We start from the raw sequence: 16,207 nt of genomic DNA on the forward strand, positions 1-16,207 counted from the left end.
TTTTGTATATCTCGTCTGACCGTGGCTTTCCAGTGGACTGATTTATTTGAAACAGTGTATTTTTTAACTGTTTGGGCTTCTTGAGAGATTGTTTGTATGCAACATTGTAACTTTTCACTGAATTGGTGATTGAGTGTTGCTCCTCGAGGAAAAAATACATTGTTTTTGTAATCGGTTTTATGTCTATTTGTTTTATCCTAACAACCAATGATCTCTTATAGTATTCTAATTATTTGATTTGTGGGTGAAGTAGACCTATATAGCTTGTCTGGGTTGTTGGCAATTTACTAATAATTTATGGGGAATGGGGTGAAGAATAACAGGATTTACTTTGCATCATCAGACTTTGATCCACTGTAAAAGAGAGAAAAGCAGAACAGGGAGAAAGAAAGAGGCAGTCAAAGATAGGAACACAGTAATAAATGGAGATGGAGAGATGAAAAGTAACCTGCAGGGTTGAGAAAAGGTGAGAGGTCTCAAGCTGCTCATCACTGATGAGACACAGCGAGGTGGAAACCAGTCTGGGGTCACTTCTGTTCAGATCTAGAGGGGACCTGTCTGGCAGTTTGTGCTGGAGTGCTCTTAATGAAGCAGGATGAATTCTGTTTTTGCATATCACTGGTCGTTGCCTGGGGCTGCACAGTAGACAAAAACCAACGGGCGGCCCTGAGCAATTGCCTGTGGTTGAGAAATTTGAAAGTACTTTACCCATCACCTTGAATTTCAGTGTAATGCCGATGGGTATGTCAATCTGTAAGACCTGTTCCTACACTAATGGCTTCTAATGAAGCTGAAACTGGCTTGGTTTTGCTTGTGCTCCTGTCTATAGGAAACATGGCCTGGCAATTTGGACTGGACTGTTACTATTAGCAGGGGCGGTGGGTGAAATTTGACAGTGGTGGGGCGCAAACGAATTAGCATACAGCACCGTAGTGAGCGAGCGTAGCGAGCGAGCATGCACCCCAAAAGGGCGGTTTGGGGGGTTACCCCCCCAAGAAAATTTTGAAAAAAAAGAAGAAAAATCGTGCTTTTCCAAGCAAATTTGAGAAAGCAGTTAAGTTAATAAAGCAATTGTGAAAGTGCAGTTATTACATTAATAGATGGCATAACATAGGTAGCTGCTTATTCAGTATTACCACAGAGCTTCATACATTCTGTCCTATTATGCTCAGGTGCTGAATTCCCTTTCCCTACCTTTCCCTCGCTCGCTCCTCTTTTCGGTCTCCTTCAGTTCCCTTTCATCTCGCTGGGCCTCTGTAGGTCACTCTCAGTTCCTCTCGCTCACTCTTTTATCCTTCCCATCACTCAGATCTTGGCATTCTTATTTTTGTTTGCCTTCCCCGTAGGTGTTACCCGTCATTTCCAGTTCTTGTCTTTTACATGCAGCTCGCAACCTTTCCTTAATTAATGTTTTCCACTTAACCCTGGCTGTATCATATTTGCCACATAATACATCATCTGCTGTATAATCTAACGATTTCCCCCAAAACAATTTTGTAGCTCAAACGGATCAAACGGATCACAAATTACTAAAAGAAATGTGACTTATGTTGCTGTGAAGTGTAGGGCCCTTTGCAAAGGTTAGTAAAGAAAACAATTGGTCCCAGACACTCCTAATTACACTCAAATTAATACCTGTAGGAGAGTGTAGTATGCAATCAATTCATTCAACCGAAAATATATCATGTAAAGGCACATTCAACAGGGAAAATCTCATAGATAAGAGGCCAACCAAAGTCAAGATTGCACCTTCAGAGGCACCGACGGATGTGGTACGTCTCCTACTTGTTCTGAATTAAGAATTGAACGTCTCACCGGGACCAATGGCAGCATGTGATTAGAAGGTCTCACGCCGCTCCATTTCAGTGGTACCTCATGGTGATTTCTCCCCCACCCTGAAGTCATTTCAGGATATTTTGACAGAGTACCGTCTGGAATTTAATTTCATCACACCACGATCGTGTTCGGGTTCCCTTTCCTTTGTCCTGAGGAAGACCCGCAGCAGAGGAGACTACTTACCCTTTTGCGTCAGGGTTGAAACGTCGACATTTCCCCAGTGAGCCTACACCCAAAAGCTACTCCCCTCCTACTCCAACCACAGATGAAGTACCAATGAGGTACCAATGGGTGAGGTGGACTGGCCTCAAGGGTCTTGTGACCTCACTGACAGATTCACAGTTGATATAGGGTGTGGTTCTTTGTATGAAGTGAACTACAGTATGGATTGTGGTGGACAGGCCTTCAAGGTTAAGTCAGACTTGCCACTGTTAGGGTCCACCTGCGGGTGCTAAGACACTGGGCTTCTAAGGTCTATCGGGCCTTCTAAGGTGTAGCATCGGAATAAGCTGTCAGGAGGGTGGACTGGTCATGAAGGCTGAACATGGTTCTCCAGTTCCACATTCAGCAGCTCCAGCCAGAGTGCCACATCCTCTCCCACACTGAACACCATACTGCCCCACTGAGAGAAACTCGCACTGCCTTCAGCTACAACTCAATTGTGCTGCGACTAAATTCAAATTATGCACTAGACAACAGTAAAATGCTGCCTGAAAAAAAATGAACACCACCCTGGAAAAAGCAGACACGCCTAGGGAATGCAAGAATAAGCAAAGCATGTGAACTGTAATCAGTAACAACATGGTTACCTTAAAGTTTTTAAACTCATTATTCAGAAATCAGTAAGTGATTTTTCCTGAAAAGTTCAGGACATGACGACAGACCTAGAAAGGGACCCGTTTCAATGTCCATTGCTTATATCCTTTCAAAATGTAAGCAGTTTGGTTTAAAAAAAGACCACATGCCCGAACACAGAGCCGCATTTTATAAGCTAAAATAATTAAAACAGTTGAAAACGATCATATTAAACGTTTCTACTCTACCCATCAACCAGGTATTGCAGTGCCTTTAGAAATGGTGACCTTCCCCACCCTGGGAAAACAATGTTGTTCAAAGAAAGAAGATAAAAAGAAAGTAGCGCTTTCACTGGCAAACTCTGTAAAGTGGCGCTAATGTGTGTGGATGTAAATAACAATCAGGCCTGTCTGCTGACCACTCTGTATTGCTTTATTTAGGTATTTAATTATTTTTCCTCTCCGTCCCGAGGTTTTCGGTCAGAAAATGAGGATATTTCCAGCCAAAGAGTTCCAGCTTTTTTGGATCCATTTCACAGGGAAACAAATAAAGAAAAGGAGAGGCAAGAGAGAGTAGGTAAGAGCTGTCTTTTGAAATCAGCATGTAAGCAGGAGCGAGACAGAGACAGTAAGAGATGGAGGAATAAAGAGAGGAGGGCAGCTGCCAGAGGCAGGTCAGGAGTAGTGGACACCGTCCTTGCCATGAAGGAAAAGACACAGCGTTTTTTTTCCCTTCTCAGCCCTTCCCAGAACGGCTGAGCCTTACTGCAGCATACAAAAGGCAGAGCGCGGGTGGCCTCTTTGACTCCAGGCAGGTCAAGTGCAGGGCCATTAAGTAGCGCTTTCGCGCGCTAATGGCCCTGCGAATAACAGAAGGAAGAGGGGAAATTCATTTGTCCTCTCGTCCCCCCCACCCTTGTCCCCCGTGTCCCCCCACTCCAAAATCTGGGGGGGATATATCCCCCGCGTCCCCCACACTTCCTACGCCCATGTTCATCACACGTTTAATCAGGTTATCACCGACACTACAGAAGCTGACATTTGTTGTAAGACTGACTACTAATTCAATTAATAGAATAACTTACCAGGCGCATCTCCTGACCTCCGGTACCGCGTCGCCTCACGTCCGCTCTGCAACGTGGTGGTGGAGGTAACTTCTCCCCGCTCTTCTTGTTTGCCAATTAGGAGACTGGGGGGCCGGGCAGCTCAACTCGGTCCTGACATTTGATAGGGCATGGGGCGACTTTGCGCAAAACGCATCACCGCCCGAGCAGGACCCTATCTTTAAACTCCTACACTACACAGGGCATGCGCAGCAAACCTAATGGTTTGTGAATGTGAGTGAGGGGCGAAGCTCCTCACTCGCATGCGCAGACCATCTTCGGAACTCCTGCTGTCTCTGCCTGCGTGCGCTGGCTGTGCGTGACATGCGCACTATCACCAATGAAGCGCACAGGCAGGCCCGGAAATGGGAAATGTAAACAAAACATTTATTTTAATTACGGCAGCCGCGGGTCCAGGGCTGGTGGGGCTACGCCCCTACGCCCCAATGGACGCACCGCGGCTGACTATTAGAGCAGGGCCAAATCTGATTTGCCTGTGACTGGTCCCTATCTGGCATGGAAAGGAATTGAAAAAGATGGACTGGATTGTGGCGTGGACAATTGACTATGGCTGATAATTTGCATTTGTTCCAACCATCACATTTTTGTTTCAATTTAACACCCTAAGTGTGACAGGTATTCCCAGACATAGAAATGGTGCTTGTTGTGCCACGGGGCTCATGGTGCATCTCTCTAATAAGGTTCAATAAGGTTGGAACCAGTCTGGGGTTATTTGTGTTTACATCTAATATGGGCTTTTTCGGGCAGTTTGGGTTGGACTGGACCTATTGGAGAAAGACAAAATGGGTAGTTGTTGTCTGGAATGGCAGAGTGGGTAAAAAAACAATGACCCGTAATTTAGCCATAGACGATTGTCTGTGGCTGAGAAATTTGCTGGCATTTAATCCCGTTCTAATCTGGTACATATGAAAGGTATGGCCAGATATGGATCTCAGGTCCAGGATTGCTTGTGGTTTTTTGTAGAGGGGACGTGTCTGTCAGTTCAGACTCAACTGCTCCTTAAGCATCAGAAGTGAGTCTGACTTGCATGGGCCTTCTCCCTTTGGGAGTGACGCAGTGAGAAAAATTGATAGAATTAAATGTGGCCTGAGAAATTGCCTTTTGTTGTAATCTTTCAAATCACCCTACCCATGGCATTTTGTGTTTCAGTGTTTGCTTCCTGCTATTTGCATTCCTGTACGAAAACGATGAGAAAATTGCACTGGTTGTGAGATTTAAGTGAGTGGAATTATTCCTCCCTTCATTTATCCCAGATCACACTTAGTTTAATTCTACCATTCTGTGAATATCGACCTCATGGTGGGCCAAAAACCAAAGTTCATTGATGCAGGGAGGTCGAGGGGCAAAGATAAGGTTATCCGCAGACTCCATGCGAACAGCACCAATATTTTACAGCCCTAAGCATGTATTTAACACATTAGTGCATTTTGGGATTTGAAGTCCTGGTGCAAGACAATTGGGTTACATTACTTGATAACAGTGCTTTGTAAAAAGAAAAACCGGACTTGAAAACGTTGTGTCGGCTGGCACAGCGCCATTTGGAAGCCTTAGGCAGAGATGCTCCAGTTTAACTGCACACTTTAGAACAACCAAAGTTTGGAAGCTTCCCCACTTCCCTTTCTCGGGAAAGGAAAGGGGTGACAGGACCTTCCTGCAGACCCCTCCTGGGGCTGGCTGGCTCTCTCTCTCTCTCTCTCTTTCTCCCTGAATTAAAGCCCATGCACATCTGACTGAGCGCTCAATAATGGTTTAAAAAAACACAGAGTAGCGTGCTACCCGTCCGTCAAAAGATTCTGCTCTCTCAAACTAGACTCCATACTCCAAGCACTTCAACTCAGAAGAGGAACAGGTAACTAGCGTGGAGGCCCTGGACAAGGGATATGCTTTGTAGTTTAAATTGTTTCTGTCTGTGCTCTGTGGAGTCTCCGTCTCTTCCAACGGTTCTCAGTGGAAGTTAAGGAGGCGCGTGTTCTACAAAGACAAGAAGGTTCTGGAGCATTCCAAAGGGCGCCTCTTCTGGCCAATGAGAACTTCGGAACGGCCACTAAGCCTCTATGACAACACCGCAGAATGTGTGACTTCACACTCGTCCGTAGCGTGCGGTTCCAGTAGTGTGCTGACAACACAGTTCTGTATCCGGCCACGACAGTAATCCCCACCCCGAGGCAGAGCTCCACACCGCCCGCTCCTGGGTAAGGAGGCTTCCGGTCGCATTGCTGTAGAGGTGACGCCAGGTATGGGAGAGTGTTAAGGAGCAAGCAGGTGTTCTCTGCCCCTCTTCAGTACCTCTTCCTTTATTGCTCTCTGGACTTTGCTGGAGACATGGGCGATGAACTGAGGGAGACCGGGCATCAAGTGACAGCTGGAGGCTTGAGGGAACCTGCCAGAGACGGGGTTTTGGAAGGAGCAAGGGGGCGCCGAGATAAAAGCGAAGGTCAGCAAGCCCCCAAGGAAAAGTAGAGGACTGGGTGGAGGTGGGATTGGAAATCCTCACACTAGAGGGGCCCTTGGTTGTTATACAACAAGTACAAAATCTGCAAGTTTTGGAGCACAGCAAAGTGAATATTTAAGACACAGAGCTAACCAGTCCTTAGGAAAATAATGCTCACCTCTGTATATCACCGGTGTGACCTCATCTGGCATATACTTTTTTTTAGTTTTATATCCCGCAGACTCGACCCGAAGGTATTGGAGTGCTTCATATGAGCACCAAATTCCTTGTAGAAGATCACGTTTTTTTTCGACACGGGGTGATTAAGGTCGTCATGTATCATACATTTTACCGGTCGCAAAAAGCCAGATTAGCAGAATCATGCCGTTTGCGACTGGTAAAATACATTTTGGTAAGTATAAATTCCAATTTGTGATTCAGTAGCATGTTACCGAATCGCAATGTGGAATTCCGAATACATACCAATTCGGTATTAGGAAGGGGTGTTTTTAGGGCGTCTCTTCCTAATACCGATTCGCAGCAGTATGTTTTGTGACTGAAATATGGTATCAAAACATTCACATTTACCACCTACTTCAACTGGGTGGTAACCCATTTGCAAATGGGAAGGAGTCCCCAGGGGCCCCCTTCCCCTTTGGGAATGGTAGCGAAACCGTTTTTTCAGAGTAGGCAGTGGTCCCACGGACTATTGCCTTCTCTTAAAATATGAAAACAAAGCTTTTCGTTTTTCCTTTATAAACGGAACCCGTTTTCTTTAAAGAAAACAGGCTACATAAAAAAAATGATTGCTTTATTTAAAAGCTATCACAGACATGGTGGTCTGCTGACCCCAGCAGGTCACCATCCCCTTGATTTTAGCGACTCATAACGGGTCGCAATTTAATATTCATGGGGTAGGTTGATTTGCAACCCACTAGGAATCTCTTAATGAAACACATGGAGTTTCATACATTAGGAATAGCGATTACCTAATTGCGATTCCCAGTAAATCGCAATTAGGTAATCGCTATTTCCAATACTGATACATGTGGCCCTAAGTGATTTTGCCCAGTGTAGGAGGCTGGCTTAGTAAATGGTGCACACTTATTTAAGTGAAGCACCTTGCACTAATCCAGACAACTCTTTTGGCGATTTTAGTGGTCTTAGACAACCATAAAACGCTCTCTAAGTGGTAGCTGCGGAGAGCAGCCTTCAGGCATAGTCCAGAAGGAGTGTTAAGCAGGTTGTCTTATAGTGTAGGTTAAACAAAAAAGAACCACACAGTGTAGTTACAAAAATAGTTAAATTTATTATGCACACTCACTAACACATCGGTATATCTCCTACCCGGAGATTTCGACGCAATACACACAATATTTCAAACAGAAACAGGTAAGTAAGCACAAATACACATTGGTGTCTAGGGGAAGACCAAACCATATACTAAAGAACTGCTACCAAAGTCGAGACTTGATCCAGAAGACTCAGAAGAGCTGGGGAGCCAAGAAACCATCCAAGGTAAATACCCAGGAACTCCACAGAGGCTGTGTGCAGAGTGGAAACACAGCCGCATACTCAATGCAAGTCAGCGGGAAGTCGCTGTTGCAGTTTTGGAGAAGAAGGACCCTTCCCAGTGGACCCTTAAGAAATCTTGTGGAAGATGGAAGGTCACCCCACCCATGGATACCCCAGGAACCAGGATACCTACACCAGGGAAGCCGGTGCATAGGTGCGAATACATGCAAGAAACCGCCGTAGAGCACAATGGAGGACTTCAGTGAAGATGCCACTGGCAAAGAAGGTGAAAGAGTCCAGTGGAACCCAAGGATGGATTCTTGAAGAGAAGTACCTGCAAACAGAGTGGACAGAGTCTATGCCACACAGGAGTGACCAGGAGGCACTGAAGACCAATGACCACTGATGACGGAAGACGCAGGATAGGTGGCGGTGACCTTGTCAATGCAGCTGTGAGGACCAGGCGATGCTGTGGAAGACCAGGAGGTATTAATGAGCTTTCCCACATCAGAAGTCGAGATCCAGGGGTTTGGTGTCCAGTGGGAGCACCAACAAGCCTGCAACAGTAACAGAAGAAGGTGCAGTGTTGTAACCAGCAAGGTCCAGGGGACTTGCCAAATGCAGGAGAGTCAGAGCAGGCCCCGAGCAAGCAGGGGAGCCCACTGAAGCCAAAGAAGACCCTCAAGAGGACCTACAGGCCAAAAGCACAGGAGTAGCAAGAGGACCTCGAGCAGATCACCAAAGATGTGGGCCTACGGTACAGAGGATGTGGTGGGAACAAAGATCTTGGCAGGAAGAGATGGTGGAGGCTGGAGCTTCTTGTAGCCCGAAGATCTCTGGGGGACATAGTCAACAAGCCCTGGCAACAGCAAGTCATTGTGGTGCACAGAGGTTCGGAAGAGGGATATTGGCCTCAAACTTGCTGAGAAGACAGTGCAAAAAGAACAGATGATGTACAGAATGCAGAACAAAGTCATACATTCACCCCAATATTGAGATCTGGGCCTAAATCCATAGTTTTTTTGCTCCCTATGTCATTCAAGTTTGAACCCAGCCATATGCAATTCAGTCTTGACCCTGCGCCCAATGGGAACAGTCCAGCCCGAATTGCCAGGCTAGGTCCTCCCTGGACTGGAAACAAGCATCGTAGGACTGGTTTCAGGGTTTCACCCCTCCTCATCCTGGGTAGTTTCACTACAATGGAAATGGAGAGCACGGGACCCAAGTCTGAGCATACCCTGCACACTTAGGGCGTGAAAGCAAAAGACACACAGTTATTGGACCTGATGAATTCCTTCCATCTCCTTTTGTGTGATTGAGGTCACAAGTATGTGCAAAGAGAAAATGAGTCATTTTATGGATTAATTGTTTTATTGAGTTTGAGAACACAAATCATTGCCTACATTCAAATGACAGTCTACAAGAGATTGCAAGTCGAGTATCATCGTATAACAGAACAGTAAATACAATGATACAAGTTAGAAACATCTACCACCACCACTTATCATCATATTCTCACTTATAAATAGGGAGTCACATAAATCCTGATCTTCCATCAGAGCAAGGTCATGTCTTACTCTTCCTCTCTAGCCCTTCAAGTAACAATAATTTCATTTCATAAAACTTTATTTCGGCACACAAGGCCATAAAAGCATCATTAAAAACACCCAATAATATACATTGAATTCATAAAATTTACACAAACTTAAAATTTGACATAAAAATAATCAGTAACCCAGTTTCTGGTGTAGCCATTCCCACATTTGCCTAAATTATGTACAATGTTGAAGACAATCATGCAAATTCTACAGTGCCATTCTGGTAGGCCATCTTTTTTAGGATGGCTCTGCGAGTGCACCACATGGTGAATAAGAAACGTAAATGGAGAAGACAATGTGCATTTGTGTGTCAGATTTCAGTAGCCTATACACTTCGCTACAGTGTCTAGACGCCAGGTTCCTACAGAGTTGGAGTAACCAACGTGACTTGGCCCTCCTGTAACCCTTGCAAACAAATAACACATGGAGTTCCGTTTCGTCAGAGATGTTACATGCCGGACACTCCCCGTTAGTGGCGCCCTCTCATTTGTTAGTAAAAGAGCGCAGCGGGAGGACTCCATATCTAAATTGAAACTAAAGCTTTTTGGCGAGGAGAGGCTGGATATCGTCCAGCACCAGTTCTAGGTTGTACCTATTTTTTACTACCAAGAATTCTGCAGTCAGGAGACCCACAGTGGACCTCCTTTAGAGCTCGTTGAGTTTGTGCTCTCTATAGCTCTCTACCAAGGTCCTTCTAGAGGTTATTTCGGAGGTTTCTCCTGCTTTACTCCATAGATTACCCCAACCCAAACCCTCACAAATACTTTTAATGTAGACCAACCATAGTATCTTCCCTGAACCTCGCAGACCCATAACATCAATCAGTTAGTCCTTATATGCAGCTAGTTCTGGGGTGCTCCAAAGACTGCGCCAATAGAAAAGAGGTCTGAGAGCAACTTCATCCGCAATGGGTCTGACCCCAAGATCCAAGCGGAGGGGTGTTAGGGGTGTACTAGTGGGGAGGCTCATGAGGTGTCTGATAAATGAGTTCTCAGTGCGAACTAACGAGACCGCTGCACAATGTCCCCATAGTTCTGCTTCATAGAGAGCAGCACTCCTAGCCTGGACTTTATAGATTTCCACCACTGGGCTGACCAATTTTTCAGTGCAGGTCCTATATAGCTTTAAAATACCCCCCGTTATTTGGGTTAATTTCAGCCCTGCTTTGTTAATTTGGGCACCCTAATCCATTCTTTCTGTTAGCGTCATTCCCAAATACTCAAAGATGGTTACCCTCACCGGGGGTCTACCATTCAGACAAGGATTGGGGCGGGTGGAATTGCCTACGTTAAAGGCCATATACTTTGTTTTTTTGAGATTAATCTCCAGTCCCCGATGTTTGCAGAAGGCACTGAAGTTGTCGAGGGTCCTCTGGATTCCCATGGGGGATTTTGCAAGCGGGAGCGTATCATCTGCAAACATCAGGGCTGGGATTTTGTGCTTCGCCAGCCTAGGGGCATCAATGTTCTTCCCTGCAATCAATGTGTCTATTAGGCCATTAATGAAAAGGGAGAAGAGGGTCGGTGTGAGGACGCAGCCCTGGTGCACGCCTCTCTCTACGGGCTGAGAGGCTGAGAGTTCGCCGTTTTTGCTGTATCTGATTCGAGCAAAATTACCCTCATGTAGGCGTTTTAGCTACTGACACAGGTACACTGGTACTCCTATGGCTGATAAAATTGCCAACAGTTTGTCCCTCGGTACCAGGTCGAAAGCAGTTACAAGTAACAATCAATACCACAATCTTGGAGAAGAGGTGACAGTTCTGATGGGATCACCCCAAGGTATCTGGTGCATGTGGGATCTCTAGATTTATTCACTAAATAGGTTACAAATAGCAATCAATCCTTGAAAAAGGCAAAAGGTTTATGCTTCAGAGAGAAAAGTTTCTTCATACCCAGGATCTCCCAAAATGTGATGGAGTTACTCTCTCAAATCAGAATCAGAGACTGACAACTTGCCCCAACGTGCTGTTACAGTTGCAATGAAATCTGCTTACCCTGTGTATACTGAAAGATTTTAGGAACAGTGAAGCTGGATAGAATAATCTCAGAGGATTGGGTAACCCGGATCTTAAACATCAGGTAAATGGCAATTCTGGGCCTCTGACTAGAAAATATGGAGTTTTAGGTAATGCCACAATAAGTAAATCAGAGGACCTGCTGCTCCACAACCTTGTCAACACCTATCAGATCTATTCTTTTAATCTGTACGCACACCTTATCAGTGGTATAATAACAGAATGTTAATTTGTGCATTACATTCTACCCTCTCGGCTCCTAGCCACACTATGGGCCCATGTGGAAATCCTATACCATTTCATATTTAAGAAATTACTTCTTATCTCAATCATCCTTTATCTTAGAGTCTTCCCATCATTGATACTTTGATAAAATGTTATGAATATCAGAAATCTGCTTTTCGTCATGACCCTTGAACACCAAGCCATTTTTCAAATGTGGTCAATGGTCTAGAACACGGTTACTCATAGTACGGCCCGCGGGCCACCAGCGGCCCGGCAAGCCTTCCTTGGCATACATCCTGCCAGTGTTTAAAAAAAAAAAATTAAATAGTGTTAGCAAACACTGTCGAGTGCAGCAGCCCGGACTCTGAGACTCTGCTCTGTGGGGGCCGGGGGAATTCCAGTGATTGTCAAAGTGGAGATGCAGGAGCCTAAGAGGTGAAATACAACAAAGCTTTATTAACATGTAAATGGTCTTTTAAAGACCTGTGAAGTACCTGTGTGTGCCCGCTGGGAAGCTGTCTCAGTGCGGCTGTGTGTGCGCGCTGGGAAGCTGTCTCAGCCCGGGCTGAGGGCTGACACACACACGGGGTGAGATGACAGAGGGTGATGGAGGGAGGGAGAGGGAGACAGAGGGAGAGGGAGGGAGACAGAGGTTGACAGAGGCCTGGGTGACAGAGAGAGGGAGACAGAGAGGCGCAGTCCGGGGGAGACAGAGGGAGGGAGACAGAGGGAGAGGGAGGTAGGGAGACAGAGAGAGGGAGGCAGAGAGGGAGGGAGGGAGACGGAGGGTGACAGAGGGAGGGAGAGGGAGGGAGAGGGAGACAGAGGGAGAGAGACAGAGGGAGGGAGAGAGACAGGGAGAGATAGAGGGAGGGAGACAGAGTGGGAGACGGAGGGTGGGAGACAGAGGGAGGGAGATGGAGGGAGACGGAGGGAGGGAGAGGGAGGGAGGGAGACGGAGGGAGGGAGACAGAGGGAGACAGAGGGAGGGTGGGAGACGGAGGGAGGGAGGGAGACGGAGGGAGGGAGGGAGACGGAGAGAGACGGAGGGAGACGGAGAGAGGCAGAGGGAGACAGAGGGAGATGGAGGGAGACGGAGGGAGATGGAGGGAGAGAGACAGAGGGAGAGGGAGGGAGACAGGGAGGGAGACGGGGGGTGACAGAGGGAGGGAGGGAGGGAGGGAGGGAGACAGAGGGAGGGAGAGGTAGGCAGAGGGAGGGAGACAGAGGGAGAGAGACAAAGGTAGAGAGGGAGAGAGACAGAGGGAGAGGGAGGGAGACAGAGACAGGGAGAGAGACAGAGAGCGATAGAGGGAGGGAGACAGAGAGAGAGACGGAGGGAGGGAGACAGAGGGAGGGAGACAGAGCGAGGGAGACAGAGGGAGACATGGGGAGGGAGACAGAGGGAGGGAGGGAGAGGGAGGGAAGGAGACGGAGGAAGGGAGACGGAGGGAGGGAGATGGATGGAGGGAGATGGAGGGAGACAGGAAGGGAGGGAGACGGAGGGAGACAGAGGGATGGAGGGAGATGGATGGAGAGAGACAGAGGGAGAGAGACAGAGGGAGAGGGAGGGAGACAGGGAGGGAGACAGAGGGAGAGAGACAGAGGGAGAGGGAGGGAGGCAGAGGGAGAGAGACAGAGGGAGAGGGAGGGGGACAGAGGGAGGGAGAGAGACAGGGAGGGAGACAGAGACAAGGAGGGAGACGGAGACAGGGAGGGAGACGGAGACAGGGAGGGAGACAGAGACAAGGAGGGAGACGGAGACAGGGAGGGAGACGTAGACAGGGAGGGAGACAGAGACAGAGAGATGGAGGGAGAGGGAGGGAGACGGAGAGAGAGAGAGGAAGACGGAGGGAGAGGGAGGGAGACGGAGGGAGAGGGAGGGAGGGAGAGGGAGGGAGACAGAGGGAGAGGGAGAGAGACGGAGGGAGAGAGACGGACGGAGGGAGGGAGACGGAGGGAGGGAGACAGAGGGAGGGAGACAGAGAGGGAGACAGAGAGGGAGGAGGGCAACAGAGGGAGGGTGACAGAGGGAGGGCGACAGAGGGAGGGCGACAGAGGGAGGGCAACAGAGGGAGGGCGACAGAGGGGGAGACAGAGAGGGAGACAGAGGGAGGAGGGAGACAGAGGGAGGAGGGAGACGGAGGGAGGAGGGAGGAGGGAGACGGAGGGAGGAGGGAGACAGAGGGAGGAGGGAGACAGAGGGAGGAGAGCGACGGAGGGAGGGTGACGGAGGGAGGGCGACAGGGAGAGAGACAGGGGAGAGAGACAGGGAGAGAGAGACAGGGAGAGAGAGACAGGGGGAGAGGGGGAGGGAGGGAGAGGGAGGGGGAGAGAGGGAGAGGGAGGGAGGAAGAGGGGGAGGGAGGGGGAGGGAGGGGGAGAGAGAGAGAGAGAGAGAGATGTGTGTGTGCCAGGTCTGGTGGCTCAGTGGACGAAGGCGTCTGCTGTAGGGACCTGTGTTCAACCTCATGGTCACAATTTTTTTTGCTTTAGCCCCGCCCCTCTCCCTCTGACCCCGCCCCCACCGGTGCGGCCCTCGGCCGCAAACCACACTGTAAATTTGGCCCCCGAGAGAAAGTTTGTGAGTACCCATGGTCTAGAAGCATGTGCCCTAATGGAGGGGTGAAGGATCTGTTAATACTGGAATCTTTTCATTTTAGGGAATCCAAATTTGCTCTCAGCATGTCAAAGCATTTAATTACAACATAGTTGTACAAGACACCAGTCTTCAGAAAACCACAGTCAATCCAGGTATGAAACACCCTTCCTGTAATGCTTGTGAAAAATCAATGTTATGGACTATCGGCATAAATGGGGAGGGGAACACTGTTAAGTGACTACTGACACCGGTGAAGTGGTATACCACTGCAAAGCATGTAAATTAGCACTATGAGTAGGACACTGTGCAGTGTACATAGCCAAGCAACCTAGATATAGAGATCTCTAGTGATTCTCTAGTTTTGATTTCTCATAGACCAACAAGTACACTGTTGCTTCCTGGAACCTCCATACTGTAGCGGCTGGCAGATGCTTGGAAGTCTGACTAGGTTGATAGTTTTAAGAAAAACAAGTTTAAGGCATGGGCAAATTGAGCAATTTCCGGGCCCCCGTGAGAAAGTGAATTTACTCATGTACGTGCCTTAATACATATATGTTTACTATGAAAACACTAAAGCTCATGTGTGCCTTAACATGCACTGTTTCAATTTATTACTCAATTGCAATGTTGTTTCTGATGGATACATCTGCCTGTGGATTCCTCACCTTTTGAATTACCCCTGCACCAGCATTCCACGGAAATTCTTTTCTTAGCTCTGCCACGTCGACGAGGACGTCACAATAGCACGGCTCAGCTCGCAACTCCGTATGATGTCACCGGAGCCTTAAGAAGACCTCGTCAGCATGCTGACATCAGTTCCTTTTTTTCTGCGCCATCGACATGTAACGGTTTTTCTGGGACTCTCCATTTTACATTTGATAACATTGTTTCTATCTTCTACTTCGTGTTGCAGTGAGAATGGCTACTTCAAAGATGTCGGGTTTCAAGCCCTGAAGGGAGTGTTGGGGACATATGTCCATCACCGATCCCCACGACGACTGTCTCTGGTGTCTTTCTTCGGACCACGACGTCGAAGGGTATTCGTGCTGTCGGAAGATGAATCCGAAGGTGCTGAAAGAATGTGAGGCGAAACTCTTCATGGGGCTGGCGAAAAAAGAGAAGAGGGGTCGCAAGAGATCGAAGTCGTTGACCTCGCATACGTCGGAGTCGAAGAAGCATAAGAAAAAGCGAAGACATGGGTCTCGACGTCGATCTCCGAAGGGCAGGGCTTCAAGGTTGGCCTCCTCCGTATTGCGGCATCATGACAGGGATGCCATCTCGCCGTCGCATACTCCTTCGCCAAAGGTGACTCCGGCCCACTCTCTGGTGTAGAGGGATTTGCCGGCGCCCAGGGATTCTCCAGCACCCTGGGAGTCTTCTCCTGCGGTTTCGCCTGTACCGACTCCGATGTCTCTGGGGCTGCAACCTCAGCCCCCCTTAAAGTTTAGGATGGATCCAGACCAGGGGGCTTTGGATCCTTATCCTCCTTTTCCAGGACCAGGATCGGATCCGTCGCATTTCCTAAATGCAATGTTTGGCATGTTTGCCAAGGCATCTTACCCTACCGGTGCGCCGTCTGGCCCCGCGGGTCTGCAGTATGCCCAGGCACCTTTCGTGCCTTTCATGCAGATGGCTCCGTCATGGCAGTTTCTGGTGCCGAGGTTTTCGACTCCGATACCTCAATCTCCGGCACCGTCTGGTGTTGGGCTGACGTGTTCCCGGATTCAAGGTCCTCCTTCGAAGCCGTAGTCACCGGCGCCGTGGCTGGCGCCGCCGATCCCGAAACGGCATTCCATGAGGGAAGTGCAAAGACTGCTGGAAGAAGAGGAGTACCTGCAAGAACATGAGGAAGGGGAGATCCTTGACTCCGTGGACGACTTTGAGGGCTTTCTGGAGGCTAGTGGCCTGGATACTAACCCAGAGTGGGAGCATTCTTCTCCGAAGACCTTGCCTTCACAAGACGTTGCCCCTTACCACTCAGTCATCAGGAAAGCCACTGACCTTTTGGACCTTCAGCTGCCCTCGGCTGACGTAAAGTCAAATATCGTGACTGAAGTGTTGCATT

Source organism: Triturus cristatus, chromosome 3_2, assembly GCF_964204655.1.
Source record: "Triturus cristatus chromosome 3_2, aTriCri1.1, whole genome shotgun sequence".
Classification (NCBI taxonomy): domain Eukaryota; kingdom Metazoa; phylum Chordata; class Amphibia; order Caudata; family Salamandridae; genus Triturus; species Triturus cristatus.